At 33.2% G+C, this 21,891-nt stretch overlaps 1 protein-coding gene across 1 annotated transcript in view; it reads left to right on the top strand.

Moving 5' to 3' along the window:
- Positions 1–21,891, top strand: part of ghra (growth hormone receptor a) — a 77,589-nt gene that overhangs the window by 964 nt on the left and 54,734 nt on the right. The window lies entirely within an intron of this gene.

Raw genomic sequence — 21,891 nt, 5'->3', positions numbered from 1 at the left:
GCTTCTTCATATCTTATTTTTTTAACCAACAACACATGAGCCTCTCCTAAAAATGAGCACTGAAAGTTTGATCGCGGGACCTATGGTTTCTGTGCAGTATTGCCTAAAGTGTCAGGAGTAGAAATTTTACTATTTTACTCACCTGCGGGGCAAGTTGTAACAGACAGAGGTATTCATACAGCACATGCTTAAAAAGTGGATTTCACACAATTATTTCAAATTCATTTTACTTTAAGTATTTAAGTATATTACCTTACTACTTAACTCAGTTTTTATTCTACGTTGCGCAGCATGCTTATTTATCTTTTAGATAAACACATTTGGATTTATTTGCATTATTATCCATCATTATACAATGCATTTATTTGCATTATTAGCAATAAAATATATATTAAAAATATTTTCTATTCAAACATTTTTATTTACAAAGTTCTCAAAATTAAACTCAAAATGTTAAAATTATTTTGTTTGTTTTATTGGTGTCAAACAGGGGCTTATTTGTAGCACCCTGTCACAACTAACCCTGCTTTGTCATGTTTTTTTTTTTTTTTACATCTTTCAAAATGGTTCCATCTTCTAGCCTAGAAGACAGTAATGACAACAATATACTATTTTACTAACATACTTTCACAGATTTTTTTAAATAAAAAATATTGGGTGAAGTAAACAATACTTTTTATGCTGCAAAAATGGTTTCTTCTGTGTTTCTCATCCAAATTTTGCCAAACATTTTCAATAATTGACAGGAAGACGTCTGGCAACACTGTGGTGTAAACCTTGGAAGCATGCCATGGTTAACCCTGAGCAGCAGATACCTTAAATCTCTGTTATATTTTACTACATGTTACTTTGTGCCCTGTGCTCCCCTACATTTAATATATTAATATTTCACATTACTGAAGTTAATTCATCCATTAAAACTCAAATTTCTATAAGTGTAATAATCAAATTGATATTTTCCTCATGGAAACATTTTCTTCATATCTTAAAATGACCTAATTTTCATTTTGTACTTATTAATTTGAGCAATTCCAGTATTACAGATGGGACATTTGCTGTAAAAACTCAACATAAACTCACATAGAAAGTATATGTTAACATTATATTGAAACATCTGTTTATATTTTCCAAAACAACTAACCTAGGTATGGGATCAGAAATATATCAATCTGTAAACATATTTTATATTTTAAATGAGGAAAATAAACATGTTTTATGGGTGTGACCAAAAAAGTCTGCGAGTTAACAGTATACAACATACTTTGTAAAAATTCTATGAATTAAACTGGTTAACCACCTCACCCAAAAATGATAATAAAGATAATCAAAACACAATTATTGATTTTATTTGACTTTACATTTTTTTTGCATTTTTAGAGAAAAAGCTTTTTATGTATGGGACATCTCTCCGTTATGGATGTGACAGATGTGAAATTGCCACTTGTGTGACTTTGTTAAATCAAAGATAATTTAAAAACATGACAGAGACTTTTTTTGAGCATTTTATAGTACTGTGAAATACAAGCCTAAATGCCTAAACAAAAAAAAAACAAAAAACCATAGAGAGGGTTTCACTATTTTGGTAAAAACTTATTTTTTTCACAACACGGTTGACGTTTATATGGAATTGCTCATATACATTTGTTTAATCATTTGCATTTTTAATGGGAAAAAAAGAGTGGAACATAAAAAAGGTATTGTCTGTGTTAGATCAAGGCCATTTTTATAGCAAACACAACAGAGGAAACACAAAAGAGAATGGATTAAAAAAGGTGTTTATTTGTGTGTGTTATATGCACAAAACAGAAAGTGCTAGCAATAGGAGTGTTGACAAAAAATGAATGACTTAAGGTTTGTATTTGGAACACTGCAGGAGAAAATGCTCAGCATTGACGTTAAGTTATGAATTTGCACATGGTTTGTATTGTAAGAATGAAGAATAATAAAACACATGCAAGCTCAAGTTTCTTGTTGACCTAAATTGTCAAATCAATCTGGTTGCCAAAGAACAATCTTGCTCTAAAAACTTTCAGTGGCGTTCAATACTCATGAAAAAAAAAAAAAATCAAGAAATCTTTGAAATTATCCTAACAACCTCAATCCCATTTTCCGACAAAATGACATTAAAATCAATCCCTGAATCCAATATTCCCTGCATTGTGCATTTGCACGCAGCCATGACGGCACAAGTGCGATTCTAAAAAATCCTCAACAAAGAGATGTAAAGGAGCTGCAATAAAAATTCCTCATTTTTTCACACATGCTTAACCATAAAGGTCACGAGTCTCTGCGTGAAATGAGTCTGTGAATGAAGCACACAGGCAGCTTGTTCTGAAGAGAGATGTCTTAAGATGATTTGTGCACACTGTAACTGTAAAATCTATTAAATGATTTAGCCAGAAATTACAACTATGCCTCCCTGTGCTGTTTGTAGTAGCAGCTCGTTTGTTTTAAGCTGTTTCTGGCATGTTTAACCCAATGCTTCAAAAGTGTTCAGGTTGTACAGGTTTCTAGCTCAAGGCCTGACATGTACAGAACAGCTCGAGTTAAACTGTACATTTTTGATCAGCTGTTTGCCACTCAAAAGCTTGCTCAATGCCGAGGAGCTGTTCAGACAGACACGTAGAAAAATGTTGTTTTTTTTCCTGGAGAGTCGGTAGCAGATTCTCCTTTGCTAATTGCAAAAATGTTGCGCCGCTATTGACCCTGAAATTCGTTATTGATTTCAGCTCATTATTCATTATAAAACGGCGGCTATCCAACAGTACTGAATGACTTGTTTCTGCTTAATGTGTAATGAAATGTTTTCTGTGTGGATGGTAATTGCAGGCTTGCAGGAACATTTTGTCTTAATTGAATGCACATGGAATGAGATTGAGGTGCAGGTTACCATATGGTTTAGATGTTATTTTAATATTTGGACTGGAGATTTTTTATAGATGAATAGATAATAGATAAAAAAACAGAAAAAATTATTTAAAAAATGACTGACAATCCAAGTACTCGTAGTTATCACGTGTTGTAGCGCTATGGATGTATAACCCAGGTTGCAAACTCATAAACAAACACTTGCGATCAGTTCATAAGATCCATTCATGATATCAATTTATGTGATCTGCCAGATCAGCGAGTACTGATTGAGTTGTCAAATGAGGTTATCGGCCGATCATAGCATCCCTAATTTGGACACTTATGAAATTACGCTTAAAATGTCTGCAAATCGTTACCTTAATATTAGGGTTGCACAATATATCATTTCAGCATCAAATCGCAATGTGCGAGCAAATGCAAAGTTGACTCTGGATTATAATTCATCATTTTGCAAGCATTTTTTGAGGCCTGTGACTGTGTGAGGGTTTTAAGTGTTCAGACCTTAGAAATAATACCGTTTGTAACTTTGACAAATTATAACGATTGAATTATTTCTTAAATGATTTATTTAGATTTGATTATTCAGTTACTGTGTAGCGAAATAAAGTTCGACTTATCAGAAAACAATCAAACACTGTTTGTTAATTGATGTCTTTTTGTATTGAATTTATCTATGCTTGTAGATTGTTTCGTATATTTTAAGCTCATCTACTCACTAACAGAATCATCCCAATCAATCTAAATTTAGAAATTATTTCCAAATATTTATTTAAGTTGTGTAGTGAAATTCTATACATGTCGCAATATTTACCGCAGAATTAAAAAAAATATGGCGAGTTAGATTTTCCCAATATCGTGCAGCCCTAATTAATAGCATGTAAAGCATACCATGTGACATGTAAAATAGCAAATAAAATATATATATTTTCTTAATTTTTTCAGGGTTTTCTGAACATTTTAACTAACACATTTCAAAGTAGTGATGTGAAGTTCAGGTCATTTTAATAATTCCTTTGAGTCTTGTTCATTGTAATGAACAAACCTCTTGTTCGAGTAATTTTGTTTATTTCGTTCAATTTGCCAAATATTATAAAACAAATTACGAGTTGCTTCTAAACACATCTACAACTACACTAAACATTGATGGCATTACAAACAAATCATAACTAAAATGCTGTAAGAGAGAAAATAATCATTTATTTTTTTATCTGGTCTCAGCTCTTCTGACAGTTCTTCAGATTTGAGTGGTTCACATAAAGTCCCATATAATCTTAAACAAAGCACATAGTCTGAGCTGAAAGGAGCCATGATTAGTTCACCTTTCAAGTCTTCTGTTTTTTGAGTCGTCCGTTCAGTTCGTGACAGCATGCAAGAGATTATTCAAACCTGAGGATTCGAGAAATGAATGGATCAAATTGGATTAAATTTCAAGCTACATGGAATCAATTTATTTTTGTCTTAATGTATTTATCTTAATTCTGTTTCATAATTTAATACAATTTAAACTTCACACTTTTTATTTGATCAACAAATCAATCTTTTAAATCTGAATCTGCTGAAAATGTAACAAGGAATTTACAAGAAAACCTAGATTTATTTATTCTAAATAAACACAATAAAGACACAATAAAGCTTTGTTGAAAATATATATTATTATCATTAATTTAAGAGTAACATTTTAGTCAGGTAGTATTTGATGGTCAAAATAAATTACTATGTGGTTTTTTTTTTGTCAAGAAATCTGTTTTAAGTTTGCAATCAGATTGCTTTTGTTGTCATCATCAAGAGCAGATTTAACAGTAATGTTCATGTTCACATGTATTGACATGGCAGATGCTGAAAACATCCAGAATGTCATGCATGTTTAAACAGAGAAATGGAAAACATGTCGACTTCTTATTGACATGCACAGAATGGCTGTTTTTGGATTGATTTTTGTTGTGATTGTAGGTTTCAGATGACTTTGTGTTTAGTAAAATGTCCAGCACTAATACTTATTAGTGGTACTTGCTAAAACAGAACAAAATACAATTATCACACTGTAAATTTATTGAAAATCAATTTATTTTTGTCTTAAATCATTTTTTTTTCTTAATTCTTAGTTTCATTGTTTAATACAATATATCTTCAAAGTCTTTATTGGATCAACAAATCAATCTTTTAAATCTAATTCAGTTGAAAATGTAACAATTTATAATTATGTATTCAGTAAAATGTCTAGTGCTTTTAATTATTAGTTGTTCCTGCTAAAACTGAATAAAATTTAGTTTAAATGTAAATTCCCTTAATAAAACATTAACAGTTATACAATAAAATTCTGTTTGATGTTTATATAAAAAACAATAACTTTAAAATGATAAATGTGCCAAGAAGCCAGTTAGAAGTCTCTCCACCAAGAGAAAAAAATCTGTCTTTAAGCTTAAATTTACAAAAAAAGTGAGAAAGTATTTTTCTTATTTCTTGATATAGATCGATATTGACTTAATATGAAAATGTTATTGTGATCATGTTTTTGTCCATATTGCCCAATCAACCATATAGTTCTCAATATAAGTTCAGTTTTTCTTTTTAATCCGATTGCACAGATCAGATATGGCCCCCACAAAGGTATGTGTAAGCAGGAATAACATGTTTTTAGTTGTCATTCATTTGTGGAAATCTATTCTATATGAATTAGGACTGCACAATATTGGAAAAAATCTAATTTTGCTGTATTTCTTTTCTTTCTTTTTTTTTTGATAAATATTGCGATATAAATACAGTTTCATAAGGTGGTCTGTTTGACAGTTTTCTGAGGAGTCGTAACAGTAGTCAGAAATTGAATAATCACAATGCAAAAAAGCTTTTCTTACTTTTCTTTGTCTTGATTCTAGTCTAAATATCTAAAGCTTTTTAGATCAAGTAAAAATATAGATTTTCTTCACCTACAGAATGAATAAGTTAAAATCAAGATCTTCTCTTAAATTAAGCAATATTATTTGCCAATAGGGCAAAATAATTAATCATTTATCAAAACTAATTATATTTTTTGCTTTGAAATCTAGATATTTGGACTTGAAACAAGACAAAAATTATATATATATTTTTCATAAATCGTATAAATAATTAATAGTTAATCCTTGTTACACTTTTACAAATCACATGTGTTCTGTGGCTCCTGATCAACTATAATCCAGATTTAACATTGGATATCTTGCGATGTGACCACTGCAGATGCGCACATTGCAATATTGATGCTGAAACGATATACAGTATTCTGCAGCCCTAATATGATCGGGTATGGGCATTTGTGTCTGCAGTGTAAGCAGGTATGAGTTGTCAGTGCAAACCCTAGCTAACTTTCGACTTCAACAGTATTGTTGCCTTTTGAAAAATACAGTACAGTGAAAATAAAATAAAACGAAACAAGGTCAACATCTCTGGAAATTAATATTAGCTTGCTATACGTATATATCCTTGTGGATCAAAACAAGGCTGCATTTAATCACTTGCTTTTCTGAAACGCAAAACTGATAAGCTGCAAGCAGTAATAAACTTTAATTTCTTTTAAACTTGAGCAGGAAACAAATCTCTTCTCAATTATTTGAACTATTACAATACATTCACAATAAAAACATGCATGTGCTGCTCAGTTTTAGCATGCTGAAAACAAAACATTTTAAAAAGTCCAAAGTTTAAACTTGTGAGCCAAAAGTGAAAGCAGCAGCTGATTGCACGTCTTCGCACCTAGAAATCTGATATACTACATAACAGAAATCACTTATTTAAAATACAAGTACAAAAAGAGAGTTGAGGTGCACATTTAATTATGCAGGGAGTTAGGCAGCAGGGGTTTTATTTTTATTTTTTTGCTACAATTCGAATTAGTACCGGGACATCCCATTCAGACAGCTTCCTTTTGCTCCTTTTGAATGTGGTTCATTCTTCTTGGTGACATTGCTCTGGATATTGTGTGGATCATCTTGATACATCACTTATTAAAATGAAACAAGTGATTAGATCTGCAACTATTTTAATAATAAATTAATCAAACGATTATTTTTTTTGATTAATTAATGAATTGGATAAAAACAACAAGAAAGCATTTATTCCCTATCCCTTATTCAAAAAAGCTCATCCTTGAGCTGTTATGATAATAATAATAATAATAATAATAATAATAATAAAGTATTTTTATTTAGTCTTGTTTTCTATTCAAATATCGAAAAAAAAATCTTAAATCTAGATACATGCTAGACACGTGAAATAACAAGTGAAATTATGTCTTGTTTTCAAAAAAAAAAACACCTTAAAATTGAGTGATTTTTTTTTTTGCTTAAAGCAAGCAATATTATTTGCCAATGGGGTAAGAAAAATAATAAGAAATAATTTTCATAATCTTTGAGCGACATGCGTCATAATTCGTCATAATTCATCTACTGCTCAGCAGCATAGTATAACAGTCCACAGGGTGATTACTGTATCACAGAAAGTTGGTTGTTCATGTTGAAAAAGATTTTGAAGGCAAAACTGGTGCTTGTTAACTAATCTGGTTAACTATTGAAGCAGGCGTTTATCGCTAAGCTGAAGAGCATCGTGGGTGTTGCGGATAGGGGATCCATGTGCAAAGGAGGGGGAACTTTCTCTCCAATTGAAATAAGGGCAGGTGCTCGAGCACCAAAACCCCCTTCTGCACGTGTCTGCTGTTTATAACGAAGTAAAATTAAATAACTCCGCAAACGGAGATAAACCAACTCCACCTTCACAGTTCAGTCTGCGGCTGCTCATTAACCCTTTATGAGTTCATTATACCGGTGGTCAGAGCGCCACGCACCGCGGTTGCCATAAATCACAAATGATCAGTGTTTTCAATCACAAGAGACTTATTTTAGGTCTCAAATGCCAGAATACACATTAGTAGTAGCAGAACAACCCTTTACAGTTCATGAAATACACCTAAGTTGTCTGCATGATCTGACAATGTGCTTACCTCATATAGTATACATATTGTGTGCTGTCCGTTTCTGTGTTTTTGTGCATGCGGGTCAGTTTAGGACCATGATCTGTTTACACTTCCAGTCTGATATTGGACAGCCATGCAAAAAATCAGATCTGAGAAAAAAATCTGATTTGAGCACTAAGCCTCGCGGTGTGAACGTAGCCCTGTTCACATAAACATGTTAGTGATCGTGATCTATGCGAGATGGGTATCGCCATGTTTACTTGTGGCTGCGCGTTTGATTTATTTTTAAAAAAGCAGAACACACAGGATTTAGCACGTAAATTTATTAGTTACTCCCCAAATGCATACAAGACTTGGCTGGTGAACTTAGAGACGATATAATTACATATGTAGTTTTACTACGTGTACCTGATATAAATTAAACACAATTATGTTTGAATGAATTGTTAGACTTCCTTGTGTGTTTTACAAAAACTAAATGTATTGTAAATACACACAAGTACTAGTAAAACATGTCTAAAACATCAATTAAGCATTAGGGGGTTAAAACGCTGCATAATTGTGATAATATGACATGTCCTTCTCTGGCTCAGCTCTAGACAACACACCAAAGCTCAGTTTAAATTTTTCAGCTGCCGATTGGGTAAATGAGCTAACGCGAACTTGTCAGCTTGTCAAGCTGGATAACGAGTAAAACATCAGCACCAGGGACTTTACGATCCTCACTTTAAAACGGAACAAAAGTAGAGTTCTGTAGTGATTTACCCGGCTGTTGCTCGATTCCTCATTCTTGTCTTTGAGGTGCTGAACTCTGCATCAGTGCGCAAGAGAGACCGTGTTCACTCCGCGCTAAACTAAAGTGTTTTTTTTAAATAATTAAACGTCCCTGTGTCACGTGACACAACGAATCGATTATAAAAATATGTTGCCAATGCTTTTAGTAATCGATTTTTATCAATTTAATCGATTCGTTGTTGCAGCCTTACAAGGGATGTACGAGTTGCTGTTTTGGTCACAGTTGTGACAGCAAGACGCTCACAATTTGTCCTCTTTTGATCTCATAATGCGGTCTGCATTGCAATATTTTATGCAAAATTGTGCTATTACTCTGCTAATTAAACATTTACGTTCTGCTCTTACTGGTGAAATGTTAAATAAATAAAGATTTGTCTCGAAATTGGCCTTAAATTTAGCCATGAAACCTCCAACACATAATTGGCCTGTTTTTTCGCTTCAATTCCAACCCTTGTATATGCAACATGTATTTTAAAATTGCAAAGTTGGGCATTTGCTTATGAATATGACTGGTTGGCTGTGCAAAAATCAGTGTGAGGACTAAGCAGCACCTCCAGGTACTCCTTTGAGAACTTGAACACAAAACATTATGTGAACTAGCGACTGTGTCTCTTATAAACTTGGGACTTTAAGCTGTTGCTCTAATAGCAGAAATTAGTTTAATTTTTAATAAATAAACTAGTAATTTTTCAAGAATTTCTAAAGTTGCAGAGATGTAATTGCTGTGTTGATAGTTGCAATAGAAAGGTGATTAATTTTGATGAATTTATGCATGGTTAATTGTGAAATCGGTCAATCACTGCATCCCACATGTAAACCTATGTTTTAGCACAAAGCTCCTTGTGGTTCTCTTATAGATGACTGTGGAGATCAGTTGTGTTTCCTCTCAACAAGAGATAAAAGCAATATAAAATCAAGGTAAAACTATGTGCTTTATGATAATGCACTTTTCTCATGTTTTCCTTTAAAAACGCTTTTGGCTAGATTTAGGAGTGTTTAGGTCAGTGGTTTGCTAGGTCTGTATGACAAATCCTGTCTATTCATGAATGTGTGCAAGCACACATACTGTATATTTAATGTAAATCATAACTCACCCTAACCCTTTTACACGTACGTTCTAAATACTCCCACTGACATCCCCCGTGTGAGTTTTTTTAAAAGTTGTGATTGTTATTTAGAATGGTTTACTTTAAAATTCCCATGGCTATGTGTCAAGTTTATCACGTTATATACTGTGTTTTGTTTTTTATTTTACGTTTCTGCAAAAGTCCTATTTATATTGTGAAATATCTGATCTTCCCATGCTCAAATGTTTCTTTTAAACTGCTTAATAATGATCATATTATTTGATATATGATAGAAACAAAACTTCAAATATATGATAAGAAATTTGATATATGAAACAAAAAGAATCAAAACTTTAGAAATCATTCTACCATTTTAATTTGATTATATACAATTTTTTTTTTTTACTAGCATTAGTTAAAGCTGTGTTGCTTAACATTTTGCTGGACACTAAAATGTTCACAGCTTTCTTTGACGAATCAAACTTTTAAAGAAAAGGCTTTTTTAAGTAGAAATCCCATTCATTGACTAAATTAATGCATCCTAAAAAAACGAAATCATACAGGCCCTGATCTTTTGTACAATAGTGTAATAACTAAGGACAACATTCATAGATGTTTAACTTAAGCTTAAGTGTCATACTCCATACAGTATATCAGAGCAGAGTATGAAGGTTACAGAACTGCAATGTGCAAGCGTTTGGCTCTCAATGAAAAATGTCTAGACATTGAAAGACCTTTGCTACACAAACAGGTTTGCAAGCGCTCTCAGCACAAACTCAATTGACCTTAGTTTACCACAGGTGTTAGAAGTGTGATATCTTTCTTTCTCTGCTTCTTGTTTAGTATCAGTAACATAAAGCTCAGTTCTCCTCACACACATGCGCAGAGTCTTCATTGGCAGAATGTAGCTCCGTCCCCCCTCCAGCTTGCTATGCTGACCCAGACTTTTCCACTGCCCTTGTGAAATAGAAACGGCAGAGCCGATCAGGTCTCTAAACGAAATGCCACCACAAAGTGAAAAGATTCTCATATAGCCATTGCTGGCTGAAGCCAACTTTAATCTATGTTTGAACAATCCAATGAAGTGTTAAACCTCTGTCTAACCAAGTTCAAATCCCCTTTAGCATAACCGCAGCCCTTGCACTTTTCCATCTTATTTTTCAGCACACATGCAGATACATCCATAATGGTTTACACAAGATTCAGTGCTTGTTTCACCATAGCACACTGTTTGCTTACTTGTGCAACTGGGTGACTGAATGTCACCTTTGAACCTTGCGTATCGCTTTCTGAATAAATCAATCAGAATAGGAAAGGTTGAATCCTGTCTGATATCCTCTTGTTAACTGTGCAAACGCTCTAGACTGAGAAACATATACAGTAGTCAAAAATTTATGTTTGCCGTTTGTTTAAACTACTTATTTTAAACGAGCTGAAACAACACATTTTTGTGGATAAATTATTTGTTTGATGTTCATTTATAAAAACTAAAATGTTAACTTCCATTGTGTTGTCTCAACAAATTGATTGTGTGGATCCCAGCATTTTTACAGTGTATGTTACAGTAGTGAACTAATGGCATTTATGATTGTTATGATGGGATTTAAAAAATGTTATTTGGATTTATATGGACTGGATGCTATTGGGATTAAATGAGAGAAACGTTAACCCTTTCACGTGTATGATCTCACCGGTGTGATCAGCCTAGGCTGGACCCTGTAGCGTATGATCACACCAGTGTGATTACAATGTTCAGATCACACATCAGAACTGCTCAAATTCAAATAACGGCAAGTCTGAGGTGCGCAGCGCTTGTCATAAATCACAATTTAATGTTTTCAAGCAAAAAAAACCCCATTTATTTTAAGTTTCAGAAGTTCAAATACACATAGCTACAAGCAAAACATGCCATTTAGGGTTTGTAAAATACACGCGGATGTGGATTGAGATGGCAATAATAATTAATTATCAATATAACTGAAGGATGCGCTTTATTCACATAAGATACACAGTTTATGTTACTAGAATGTTTTCTCTATTCCTCTCACAGATAAACAGTTGCTTACCTGGTATTTTGGAAAAGAATTATGAATAAATATGATGTAAATCCAGCAACTCGGATCTTTCCTGCGATTGTTGCTAAAAGGGATACAGCTGCAATCGAAAGTTAACAGAAAGTATTTATATTATTTATTAATTTATGCATTAATTGTATTTTAGAAGCATCCAATATTATTTGTTGTACAATGTTACAAAAGTTATGCTATAGTGACATGAGTATCCTCAGCTGTATCCCATCTAGACTTCACTACGCTGCAGGAGGGGATGGTAAAAAAACAGTATTTTATTATTTTTCTATTTATATTTTCCTGCAAGTTTGACGCAAGCAAATTAAATTGTGGCCAGTTAAGTTATTAAACAGTCCCTTGCTTTAACTCGCCATGAGTGAGATGGAGAAAATGAAAGAACATCATCATCATCATCATCGAAGTGAAATCAGATGCTCAAGACATCTTTAAAATAATGACATATTAAAAATGCAGCAAAAATATGACAGACGTCTCTGAAACAACAACAGTGGATCATAAATTAAATTCTTATTTTCCACATAGCAAAACATCATCCACCCGAATAGTTGTGTAAGATGGGCACAAAAATATATATTTTTCTTTGAAAGGTTATCTTTTTGAAACAAATTTCGTTTTGTATAATTTGTATTTTAATTTTAATGTTTTTTGTTGGTCGGTTATCTACAAAATTAAAAAGAAGAATGATTAACATCTCGGGTAAAGAGCTTCAAAACAAGTCCGCTATAGTATATGCTTTAGCGCCAAAACAATCAATTACACTGTTTTCACGGTTTCAGTTTAATTTGTTTAATCATGAGTAGGGCCAGACAGAATCTGCTGAAGTTTTTGGCTATTTCTGCTGAGAATTTTGTTAAAAGTCTGCGGGTATCTGCGGAATTATTTTGGGAGTATCATAACTAAAACCTTAATATGTGAAATAAAAAGTTATACCTTTTTAACTTTTATTTAATGTTTAAATTGCTAATCCAATTAGATGCACTTTATTTGGTAAACAAAGCAAGTCTCTCATATAAAATATCTAGTAAAAGACAAAAATATTACTATATAAACTGCGTTGTACATAAATCAGATGAACATTTTCATATCAGTCAATAATATTACTGTAATTAATTAAAAAACTGAATAAATATAGAGTTACACACATTTACTCAAGTAAATAAACAGAATTAATGATGGGCTAAAAATCTGATGAAATCTGCAGAAAATCTGCTGAATTCTGCGCGCAGATTCCGTGTGGGCCTAATCATGAGGTTTGAATAAGCCACAACCGTCTTTACAAACTATACGCAGCACAGAAAGTATTCTTAGAGTACCTCGGAAGAATAAACGTGGTTGGAAGAATGAGTGAACTCATAAACTTGTTTTGTGAATAGAGAGGCTACAAGCATTTCTTGCCGCGATGCACGGTTTTTAAAAATGAGAGTTTGCAGGATAAAATTGGTTAAAACCCCCATGGATATAATCAAAACCCGCACATAACAGGGTTTTATGCATCCTGCAATATGGAATGTCAAGTGGGTGACTCCATAAGGTAAACTGCACACACTTGATTATGCAAGTTGTGGACGCATCTTACAGCGCAAATCGTAACTTAACCTTTAAAAGTCCATGCTTAATCAGTCATTAATATGGTCTATCGATAAAGTGGTAAGGACGCTCAATAGTTCAGGAAGTAATCGTTAGCATCCCTAAATAAATATATATTAAAGAATATTTCACCCTAATCTTTCCATACTATTAAAAGGAGAGTTCATCCAAAATAATAACACAATATACAAAAACAAAAATATACAATAACTTTTGGGTTATGTTAAGCCTTTGGTTATTGAAAACTTGAACAGGAAATGCTGAATTAAGGTTGTTCTTTATTTCATTTTTAAATTAATTAATAAAAGAACAACCTTAATTCAGCATTTTCTGTACAGGTTTTCAATACATAAATAATTAATTTATTCATTTATATTTTTATTTATTTATTTATAGTTTCAGAGAGCTAAAACTTTTTTCAAAATTTGTTAAATCAGCTGCACTAAGGGATTGGCATGCTGAAAATCCTTTAAATCCTTAAAAATTGATAGATATAAAGATTTGATTGTTTATAGTGATAATTATCGATATAGGCTGACATGAAAAAAAAACATTGTGATTTATTTTTTATTAATTTTATTTTTTTTGCCATTTCACTCAACCCTCATGGTTAAAATGATGAAAAAAGTGACCGCTATTTTGTTCAATTGTAAGTGCCACAATGGATTACTGCACTTTAACCTATAAGCACAAATCAAGAGCATGTCAGCTTATATGGTTTTCACCTCATCTTCCTTCCTGATTTACTATAGCCTTATTGTATACACATATATAGGCTTATTTATGTTTGTTCACCATGATTGTTTTACAAGTTTAAACGCATAAATCTTACAGTGGGCTCTACAGCTGAAATATACATGTACACACTACAGCAACTCTACAATATTTGCTTCGCTGAAACCCATGTTTCTCTCAGCACGAGGTAAATAAATGGAAAGGTTTTATTTAAAAAAAAAAGGGGGAGGCGGGGGGGTTGAACAATACAGTGTAAATTTGACAAGCAGGACTTGTTTGTTTTTGGTTCGATTGCGTAATAGGTTACCCCACCACACATGCTAATGGACTGATATCATTGGTGGTTTCAGCGCAGTTTGCTTAGGGTGATGCCCACATGTTTGTTTTACGTCAGACTGCAGGTCTGAGCTCAAAATAAGTGGAAACCAAAAGTACAGTGATGTTTGGTCTTGGCACATGCAGATTCAGTCGTTCAGATTTAATCTCAGCTTGATTGTGTGAGCACTGATATAAAGTGGCTAAATAGGGGCCATTAAGGGCATTTTACGAGTGAGTCCGTGACCGCACACAGATTTAGTATTACTTCCTGTTTGGAGCGTGTAGACCATCATAAGAGAGCGTGACTCAGTGACTCTGGCCGTTTTATTATATAGCGCAGAGATCAACAGGTCTGAAATGGTAAACTCAGCATATGTTACTCGCTGCTAATTTTGGATGTCATTTATTCAGGCTTGGGTTTTGGCCAGACAGGATTGAATGATACTCTACTCCTGCTTCTTAGACGGAGCTCAAGATCTCGTAGTTCAACAAGTCAGACCGTGTTCAGAAGGTTTTGTTGGCACATTAGGAAGATGTAAAAAAAAAAGGATTTCTGACCTTTCATCTGCTCAAAAGGTCATCCGTTCAAGCAGAAATGCAAACCAGAACCAGATGTTTGTTGTAATGGTTGTAGCAGCCAATTATTACAGGTCTGATGTATGTCTGTGTGTGTTTGCAATATGCAAAATGCGTTCAAAGGTTTTGTTTACATGTTTAACAACAGCAAGCATGCATTTTTGTTAAAAAACTGTTCTGATTATTTGTAATTGGATGCATATATGCAGTTTTGAGGGTTGTGTGCATATATGCAAAAAATTCTAAATAATTAGAGCAATTTAGGGCTGTACGATATTGAAAAAATATTTTACTCTTTTATTAAAAAAAAAATGTATTCTGCAATATATATTGCGATATGAATACAATTTCACCTTGAATAGTTGAATTTAGTCTCCACTTCACTTCCTAATCTGCAATTGCCTCTTTGGATATACCACTAACTGTACTAAAAAAAAAATTACTAATAATTTCCTTCTTAGACTTTACAGACCTGAAACTTGCCTATAGCACTCATTCATTGTTGCTCTTATAGTTGTGTAAATTGCTTCCTTGTCCTTATTTGTAAGTCGCTTTGGATAAAAGCGTCTGCTAAATGACTAAATGTAGATGTAAATGGAATATCTATGTGGAAATGGTCATTTTAGATTGATTGTGGGGATTCTGTAGGACAGTGGATCTGCATAAAATATAATAAACAATTTAATGTACAAGCATAGAAAATTAAATAAAGAAAAATATATCAAATTTAATACCCTTTTAAGCATATTTTTGCTTTCAGAGGAGTCCGACTTTATTCAGCTATACAGTTTCAGTTTGTAGAATAAAAGTAAGCATTACCTTAAACATAGGTTTAATAAAGCAATCAGCAACAAGTAAACAAGTTCAAGAAAAAGCAATCAGAATTGTCAGAGAAAAGTTGCAATTATTTTCTTTTTATTTTGTTTCAGAAACATGCTTTCACATTATGCTGTTAATGGTGCACTTTTCCCATTATCCGCATGGTTTTAAAAGATCTTGATGGTTGTGTGTGGAATGTTAAGGACTTGTTGAAAGCCACACCAACAGCAATAATTTTCTAGTTATATCAAGGTTTGCTTTAAATACTTCATGCAAACAATAAATCTGAACACACTGTGGACTGTCATCCTCTAAACCGCACACGGCATCTGACGTAAAACAGACCTGTTTATTTGCACACAGGGCAGCGCTCTGCAGAAGTTCTGGTATTTTCAGCAAGCTAAAATGGTTTTAAGTTGGTTTTTACTATTTTTTTGTTGTAGTGTTTCAGAAGGAAGAATGGGTTTATACTTCTGAACATTTTATTGGCTATTGACTGTAGTAATCTAATCCAGTGAGATATTCGAATGCACTAGGAGGCTGACAGCAGCAGAGATCTGGTCTGGTGACTAAATCCAAAAGACCTGCGGAGAGAATTCTTTAAAAAAGCTGACAGTGTTTTTTCCCATATTGTGACGCAGTTCCTAGAAACTAAATATTAAATGAGAAAGCAGTGAGCGTAGCTTGTTTTTTCAACTGCAGTCTGATTGGATAAAGTAAAGTAGACATTTTATTCAGATATATCTGGAAATAGGTTATAGAAGAGGTATTATAACTAAACTGACACCTCCTACTCCTACTCACCATTTCTGTTTGTTGTCAAAATTGACAGTTAAAGGGGCGTGGTTAAGTATGTTAGCCACACCCTCAATACCTCAATCACGTAATCTGAGGATTTAACTGGAACAAAAAAAATAATTTTCGAGTCCAAGGGCAAAATTTATTTTTTATTTCTTAATGACATGGCAATGTGAGCTAACAACATCATATGGATCATTATGATTTCATTTGTGTATTTTATTAGCCCGTTTCCAATTAGAAAACAGATGCTTTATACACATAAATAATTGTGTATAAATGTTCAATACTAACGTTTCTATGAACATGATTTGATTATAACTGCAGACAAATGATTGCAAAATAACCTACTGTAACATCTGCAATTATATCAAATAAATAAATACATGCAACAAATATGAACACATACATGCCCTCAAAGTGTCCGATATGTTGCAAATTACAGAAAAACTGTAATACATATATTTAGGATTTATTTGAGTTTAAAAATAACACGCAACATATGGCCCAGTCTGTGCAAAAGCTGTCATCTGTATCTTTATTTTTCACCTGCACATGTAACCTCTGTTAAAAAGTGATTTCGTCATTCCGAGTTCATAATAGTTCAAAAGGTGATGATATGAGTTAAACATGGCAGTTTATTCATTTATTAAGTTGCTAAAAGAATCATTTCTTGCTTTGTTTTTTCTGGCTTCTTTGTTTTTTCGCGCCTCACTCTCGCGTTTGTCCTTTTGGGAAAGGATTGGATGACAGAAGTCCTTAAATAATCATGCACTCGTTAATATCATCAGCTCAAAAAGTTTGTTATTTCAGATATAGAAGTGTGGCGAGCAATCATCAGCTCTCTGGAGAAAGTGAAACCGCTCACTCTTTATACAGACTCAAAAATTATAACAGGACAACAAGTTTATCATCTTGGCTTTGTGGCTGTTCATCAAGATTACAAAAAGGTTTGTTTGAGCTCGGGTTGAACATGGGTAGTTATTTTATGTATATATTTTTACGGTGTAATGTCTCAGCTGTGAATTTAAAAATGGCGTTTTGTTTTGATTCCCCTTGCTTGTACATGCGTTTGTCTAGCTCCACCTTTTGGTACTCTTTTGTTGTGCTATTTACACTTTGGAAAGCGTACCCAAGAAGTGGTAAGACATGGTTCGCTTTTATGTATCTTTTTTCAGTGGGAACGGCCATAAAAGCTTACCGAACCATGCCGTTACCATTCAGTGAAAATGAGCCATAAGAAACCTACCTGCAAAGCTACTTTATAAAGTTTTTGTGTAGCTGTAAAAAATGCAGGGTTCCCTCCAATTGTCCCAACAAAAATCAAATAAGTTAAGAAAAATTAAATGGATTGAACATAGATCAATAAGGTTATCCCAAAAAATCTTAAAAATTATGTTGTTTATGCTCATTTTAAATACGTACTGTAGTTTAAACTAGCAGCAAAAAAACAAACAAACAATTTTTTTAGTTTAAAGTGAAGCTGCTTTCAAAAATAATGCCATAAATAGGTTTTATTTATCAGTAAATTTCTATTGACTAAATTAATTCAGCATCACTGTATGTGTTAAAATTGCTTTTGTTTTACTGTGCACTTGTAACAGAATACAGAGCTTGGTTTATGCAACCACCAATTTATCCAGCATTTTAATGCAGCAGATGCCCTTCCAGTCGCAACCCATCTCTGGGAAACATCCACATACACTCATTCACACACACACTCATACACTACGGACAATTCAGCCTACCCAATTCACTGCATGTCTTTGGACTGTGGGGAGCACCCGGAGGAAACCCACACGAACGCAGGGAAAAGATGATAACTCCACACAGAAACGCCAACTGAGCCAGCCGAGGCTCGAACCAGCGACCTTCTTGCTGTGAGGTGACAGCACTACCTACTGCGCCACTGCTTTGCCCTATTTTCTTCACATTTAGACCAAGAAAAAAACACTCTCTGATAAGGCAGAGAGCCTAAGTCATTAATCTGATAGGTGCATTAAAACCAGTGTTTTGTGTTTAGTTTTTTTTCTGTTTTTTGCCAGCTGAGTAAAACATCACAGTAGCATTTGTTTTAAAGGCACAGCCCTCAAATGACAAAAATGTAAATGTTGTTCCAGATGGGCCGTGTTAATAACAGCAGACATATTTTGGAGGTTAAAGGGTGTGAAACATTGCAAAACATGTGTGAAGTGCTGGATATGTGAAGCCCTTGAGAAGCGGGAAACTGCTTCAGCCAATCAGATTCATGGGAGTTTCCTTCCCTCTCCTCGCATGGCGATCTGGACAATCAGGTCTTCTGTGGCCACTGCCAGGCCCCCTTAACTCCCATTTGGGGCCGGAGCCTGCTGTCCCTCTTAGAGTCTACAAACAAATCAGAGACGAAACACAGTAAATATAGTGAAATCTAATGTAAGCATATTTAGATGATTTCTCAGCTTTGCCATCACATAGTTACATTTTAAAATGTATTTAAATAGAACTGAGCTTTTTAAAAAAAATAATACTGTAATACTGTATTTATAATGTATGTTTAAAATTTAATTAGTGTATATAATATAATTTAATATAATGTAACGTAACGTAACGTAACGTAACGTAACGTAACGTAACGTAACGTAACGTAATATAATATAATATAATATAATATAATATAATATAATATAATATAATATAATATAATATAGTGTCTGCGGTCAGTACATACAAATGCTTTTGTTTTTGTTTTGTTTATAGGAATGAACGATTAGGCCTAAATTTTAAATCTTAATTAATTGAAACATTTAAACTCGGTTATGGTTAACGAATGATTATTTTATTTATGTATTTAATTTTTTACCCTCGTAGGTCCCTGACAGCGCATTACTTGACTTTAAAATAACTAAAGGAAACACACACTATCTACTATCTATGATTATTTATTCAACATCAACGTTGAACAGCTGAAATTAAAGCAGACATTGCCTAAAATAAACAGTCACATGACACATGGTTGGAAAAATTACTGAAAAAAATCTACCTGGAAAAATTTGATCGATTATAGGTTCTGAATGTCGATTTTTCGATTAATCGCCCAGCCCTTTTTGGTCACTTCGTTATTTTATTGTTGATATTTGTTTAAATTTGTAGAAAGTTATTACTTTTATTTACCAGTTATTCAAAAGTAACAGTTAACATGTTTATATTGTCCCAAAAAAAGAATAGTTTTATACAATTATTTAAATATGGATTTATAGCAAATCTGTTAGATTGGACTACCTATCTACCTGCTGCCTTTTCAGCTAAAATAGCAATAATGGAAAGAAAATTGCCTATTATAATAACATTATGAATTATAATAATAGTATGTAGCAATGTAAACATAATGTGAACTACCGGTCAAAAGTTTAGGTTCAATACAGTTTTTAAATGTTTTAAAATAAACTTCTCCTTCTCACCAAGGCTGCATTTATTTTGATAAAAAATAAAGTAGAAATGATAAAATAGTGAAATGTTATTGTAATATAAAATAACTCTTCAAATGTAGTTTATAATTTAATTTTATAATTTATTCCAGTCATTTTAATTATGAATTTTGAGCTTCACTACTCCAGTCTTTAGTCTCATGATCCTTCAAAAATCACTCTAATATAATAATAATTATTATTATTATTATTATTATTGTTGTTGTTATTATTTTTAATATTGATATAATTAATTGTAATAGCATAGACTGTAAAAAATATGGACAGTATCCGTGACGCACCCATAGGTCACCATTTTGTTCACGCGTCATCGCATTGACCGTGAGTTACCAAAAAAGAGCAAAGAGGCGGAGCATCAGTTGAGCTACAGAAGCCTGCTAACAATTTGCTTAAGCAACTTTTCTTTGGTAGAAACGCTTAATGCTTCATTACCTGCAACTCGTTTGTGTTCTGACCACTTGAGCTTGATTGTACTATATCAATAGTACAAATCAAGTGTTTACTCTTTCAAAAACACTGTTGTAAAACATTGAGCCACTAAACATTGTTCTTATGATGCTTTTCTACTGGAGGAAAATGCTAATTACTTCCAAAAACTTCAAATATAGCCCGCGTTAGTAAATGCAAGGCTATTTAGGAAATCCAGGCATTACACTGTACAACAAAGTTTCAGATGACTGTTTTATAGCACAAAGCTAATCACTATGTCAGATTCTGGAGTGCATTCAAGCTCTAAAAAAATTTAAATGATAAAGGTGAATCCATGAGTTGCAGTTTTAGTTACTTCCATATTGGTTTCACGAGGAAGAGCAGGATGTTGCTGCTTGGGTAATGTTAATAAATGCAATTATGACTGGAGTAATTTAAAACTACACACAATAAGAAAGCAGTAATTTAAAAATGTAATAAATATTTAACTTTTTAACCATTTTGTTTTTAAATTTAATAAATGGTATCTTGATAAACAGAATTATATTAAAAAAAAAAAAACCTTGAAAAAAATAAAACCTTGAAAAAAAACTGACTCTAAACTTTTGACCTGTAGTGTATATACTAAGCATTGGACTTACTGTCAGTCATTATGTGTTAGATTTTTTTACTCTTGCTGGATGACAACAGTGTTTCTGTTAGGAATTAGACCTCTTTATTAGATTCAGGCAGGCCATCTCTCAGAGAGGGAAAGAGAAGTATAAATGGTTTGGAAGCGAGTTTGTTGACCAAAGTACATTTATGCATATTTTTATGAAAAAGTTAGTTTTAATAACTCAAAAACCCCTTAAATGAGCTCTTATTTGAGTCTGTTTGAGAATGTGAATGCAAATAACTTGAGCAGTTTCAAGTGTCAAAGTAGAAAAAAAGCAAAGTCACAAAACCTGCATGTTGTTATTCTAGCATTGTTAGATGTTGAGATGGGGTGAAGCTACAGGTCAGCTGCAACAAAGACAGTTATTTGCTGACTGCGTGTTTTCCCACATTTGGAAATTATAGCCTGGTGCTGCTTTCAAGAATCCAGTGCCAAGTGCAGAAGAAAAATAACTGGTGAAGCCAAGTTTTAGGCCAGAGTTCCTCATCAATCAAAGCAGATCTAGAAAGCATCAGAACGCAGCCAGTCTAAACAACATTTATGGAACGATTGTGTTTATCAATCATCTGGTTTTGATTTTATGTCATATATTTGATGCACTGGGGCGTCACGGTGGCTCAGTGGTTAGCACTGTTGCCTCACAGCAAGAAGGTCACTGGTTTGAGTCCCAGCTAGTCTAGTTGGCATTTCTGTGTGGAGTTATGTTCTAACTGTGTTCAAGTGGGTTTCCTCTGGGTGCTTTCTT

The sequence above is a fragment of the Danio rerio genome, chromosome 8 (genome assembly GCF_052040795.2).
Source record: "Danio rerio strain M-AB ecotype USA chromosome 8, GRCz13ab, whole genome shotgun sequence".
NCBI classification, from domain to species: Eukaryota; Metazoa; Chordata; class Actinopteri; order Cypriniformes; family Danionidae; genus Danio; species Danio rerio.
Note: the sequence above shows the minus strand (reverse complement) of the source record. Positions and strands in the feature narration are given on the sequence as shown.